Source organism: Nicotiana tomentosiformis, chromosome 10 (assembly GCF_000390325.3).
Source record: "Nicotiana tomentosiformis chromosome 10, ASM39032v3, whole genome shotgun sequence".
Classification (NCBI taxonomy): domain Eukaryota; kingdom Viridiplantae; phylum Streptophyta; class Magnoliopsida; order Solanales; family Solanaceae; genus Nicotiana; species Nicotiana tomentosiformis.
The window spans coordinates 6,240,528-6,244,978 of NC_090821.1; the positions used below are offsets into that span (position 1 = coordinate 6,240,528).

At 33.5% G+C, this 4,451-nt stretch overlaps 1 long non-coding RNA gene across 1 annotated transcript; it reads right to left on the reverse strand.

Moving 5' to 3' along the window:
- Positions 1–2,112: 2,112 nt before the first annotated feature.
- On the reverse strand, positions 2,113–3,347 carry LOC104092299 (uncharacterized). The gene is made up of 2 exons (XR_011411562.1): positions 2,976–3,347; positions 2,113–2,448 (listed from the first exon to the last, which is right to left on the reverse strand). It is a non-coding gene; the product is annotated as an uncharacterized lncRNA (long non-coding RNA).
- Between the last annotated feature and the right edge of the window lie 1,104 nt (positions 3,348–4,451).

Sequence of the window (4,451 nt, forward strand, 5' to 3'; positions counted from 1 at the left end):
ACTCGGGTAATAACAGATTTGCTATCTATCATTTTGTAGTCCAAAAATTTTGCGGCAACGAATTTCTTCATCCCGGCATCTTCAGTTTTATATTTCTTTTCAAGCGCATTCCACAATTCTTTTGAGGTCTCCACGCTACTGTATACATTATATAAATTATCATCCAGTCCGCTAAGAATATAATTCTTGCATAAAAAATCAGAATGCTTCCACGCTTCAATCACGAGAAAGCATTCATTCTCTGGAGTTTTATCTGGCAGATCAGGAACATCTTCCTTGATGAACTTCTGTAGACATAACGTAGTTAGATAGAAGAACATCTTCTGTTGCCAGCGCTTGAAATCAATCCCGGAAAATTTTCCGGGTTTTTCTGCCGTTGCCAACGCCGGTGTTCGGCTTGTCGATGCGTTGGCAGTTACCATCGGAACAGCTTGGTTTTCGCTTTCAGTCATCAATTTTTTTTTCTGTAAAAGAATGACACAAACAAACGTTTAATACACGTTTTCAAACTGGAGTAAAAATCACGTAGATTTTAATATCCAACAAAACGCCACGAAGGCTTAACTCTCCAAAACGGGAGTACACAAACCACAAAGGTTTTAGTTTGCAGAATAATAAGAATAACACAAATACAGAAATAAGTATTAAATTCCTTAAGATTGTTATTCCCGCCAATATTGCTGTATTTGTAAATAATAAGTCTGCAAAATATAAGTTAACGTAATGAAACAATAATAAATTCGAGCCCACTGAATTCACAGTGTTTCCTTAAGGAATTTAATCCCCTCCTAGTACCCAAGGTAATGGATTATTTCCTCCCAGGATAGAACGAATAACACACTGGTGTAGCAGTACTTTAAACCCCAGTATTTTAGCGAACACAAAGTTCGGTAGCAAATCACACTTACAATTGCTTTGTTTGAAGTTAAAACAATGCAGGATGAAGGAGTAGAAACTCAGAAAATCGTATGAAAATGCTGAGAGGAAGGGGTGCACTGTATAGCCAATTTGTTGAGCGAATTATGTGTTGTGTGTTGAGTTTCTTTCTTCAACATCTGCTGCACATATATATAGCAACCAGTATTGAAGAAGACCAAACGTCCACCCTCCATGGTGGAGCAAGCACTTCATGTTTGTGGAGCAAGCACTTCATGGTGGGAAGAGCATTAGGCGGCTGCCAAATGGTCAATACACGGATTGAAAAATATCCGTTACAAATGCGGATAATCTTACGTTAATATTTACTATTAACAAATAAATTTGGTCCAAAAAATTAATCAATCAATCATTTGACCGAAGCCGAAGCCGTAGCCGAAGCCGAGCCGAGCGACGACGACAACGGCGCGAGGCTTGCTTTCTTCTTAACTCTTTAAGAGTTACAAGAAAAGCAATTATATATATACCCACCAAAAATGTCTTCCTCTTCCAATATGGGACAATGTCTCATTGTCAAGAGGGAAAAACTTAAAATTTTACTCAAAATTTTATTTTCCCTCCATTTCCCATTCACCCTCATTTTAAGAATATTTCATCTTAAAAACAAAACCTCAACAGTGTGCTGGCTCTGCTTGATTCCCATTTGCCTCGTTAGTCATTTACCATAGAGGAAGAAGTATAGTTAGTGCTAGAGGAAGAAGTATAGTTAGTGCTAGAAATCAGTGTAATAGCTTCATCTATTAATGCTCGTATTTCATCTGTTAATCAACGAATAAAAAGTGAAAACTGCTAGAGCGATTTTTAGTAGGCGTTTAGATATAAAAATTATAATCTTTGGAAAAATTAATGTTTAAAGTTAAGTTGAAAAAGAATATGGAATTTAAAATTATGTTTGGACATTGACTTAAAAAAAATATTGTAATTTTGTGAGTGGAAAAAGAAAATCCGGACATTTTTTTGAAAAACTCATTTTTCAAAAATCTCTAAAAACTTACAAAATTTCATGGATAAACACATTTTTGAAAAAAATATTCCAGAAAAAAGGAAAAACAATCTAGGGACAAATGCGTATTGGATGTCTATTTAGCAAATCAAATTAAGCCGTAACTTATTCAATTAGTAAGAAGTACCAAATAATAATCGAACACATTTATTAAATAACTTTGGACAATGAAATGATTTCTCGTAAAGTAATTTTAAAATGAAAAAAAAAACTCGTTCATTATTAGATAGTACTCCTAACTTTATTAATTACAATCAAAACTCAGCAACATTAATTCTTCGCTCTTCAGGAATCACACTTAATTTAGCAGTAAACTTTTTTCGTTACAAGCCTGAACCATCAAATAACATGACATGACTGATCCTGCAGTCTTGTGTAGTACTTGACATGATCTTCTGATCCTTCAAATAACATCAAGGGATCAACCTACAATAACTACCACAGCTCTTTTCATCACTTGTTTTTATTGCAGCAATGGCTTTTACGGCCAAAGAAGCCATGTCTTCCACCTAAAGAAGTAGTAGTTACCTTTGACACGCTTCGCCAAAAAATTATCTAACTGTATACGGTTAGGTAATCTTTTTGTTTTCATGTATATATACAGGAGCGAATGCACATAAGAGTAATTGATATCATCCGACACCGCTTTATCGGAAAAATATATTAAATATTTATATTAATATTCTGCAAAATTGAAGCATTATATAATAATGACACTGGTTCTTGGTGAAGAGCATTTCTTGGTCCATTGGTCAAGCTCATATTTGGGCCCATAAAAGTCGTTGGTTCGAGCTTGGATCTAGAAATTTTATTTTTTGAATATCTTTAAGCAAACATTTTTGTTAAAAATTTGAGGTTAAGAAGAATTGAACATATACCTCCTTTTGCAATGATATTCACTAAATGATTGGGCCAAGACTCTTCAACTTGTGGGAAAATAATGCGTATTAAATAATATTTTTTTTATTTATGTAAATATGATACCGCTTACGAAAAGTTCATCGTACGTTCCTACAAAGGTGGTTCAGCCACTGACCTGAAGGCGATGAGTCAACCAATTCAGCGGCAGCTCGAAGTAAAGCTGACCGGGCAGCAGCTCATCGTCATCACCAAGCGGAGAAGCGAATCCATCAAATTCAATTTCATCTGAATTACATATGAAAGTAGTGGCAGTAGTAGGGGTTTCTAATTGCAGCAAGTTAAAGATTTTGATAGGAGAAAAGAATTCTTCAAGTTCACCATTTACATGGATTAACTTAGCCGTGGCCTTAAACCTCGATTTACAAGAACCACAATTGCCCTTCTGCCTAATAAGTTGATATTCCCATAAATATAATAGATTTGATGTGGTTCTATTTGGAGTAGGGTGTCATATATTCTAGGTCATAGGGTTATAGTTTATTCTTGAAATTAACACTATGTTTGGATCATTGTTACCCATCGTTTTATAATGTATTATATTGTATCGTTTTATGAGTACAATGTTTGAATAGATCGTATTGTTTGCTGTTGTTAAATAATATTTTTGTTGTTTGGTTTGACTGTATCGTATTGTACTGTAACTGATAAGTTCACTAAAACACCCCCGATTGTTTAAATAAAATTTATCAAGAATTACACATAAAAATAATTTAAGAAAATATCTTTCTACTAAATTATCATTAATTACGTAGCTTAGAAACAAGAGCAAAAACCTGGGAGAAAAAAGGTTAACTAATATTAGCAATAACAAAAAAAAATTAAAACGATGGAAAGAGACAAAGAATTGAACGAAGACTTGGATAAAAATAACGGGCAAACCAACTTTAGAAAAAATGGAAGAAGACAAAGTAGGTTAATAGGTTGGAGATTTGGAGTTAAAATTTAAAAAAATTAAATGATAAAATAGAATTATGGAGTAATAAGTAAGGGCATAATTAGAAAAGAAAATAAAAAATAATCCCACCACACCAAATCGGTTGTTTCATAAAATGGGGCTTTTGGTTGTTTCGGAACAATGCATTTAATAATACGATGCAATCAATTTTAAGTAAATAATCACAACAAACATTATTTTGGGATAATAATACAATACAATGGGTAACAACCATCGAAACAAGTTGTAAAGGAGAGAGTCTATTGTTCGCAGAAAGAGTCTATTGGTTATTACCAGATGTTATGGTGAGATGGATACGATTTTAATTTTCAACCTTAACTAGAGGCCTCGAATTCGAACTATATGAATAGCAAAATCCTAGTAGGGAGCACTTCGTCCTTTGATCGTGAAATCGAATTATCCGAGACTCCAATACGAATACCAGATACTAAATGAAAAGATTAATTTTTTTTATTTTTAAAAAGGTCTTATTGTTTGCTTCATTCTTAATTTTCTTTGTTGTCGCGTTGAAATTGCCGGTGGTCTATGGAATATTCATATTCGGCAAGGTCATACTAAGAACAACTTTATTTGCTTGTTACAACACACAATTTAAATGCTTTCAAGTTCAATTAAATATTAAAGTAATGGACACTA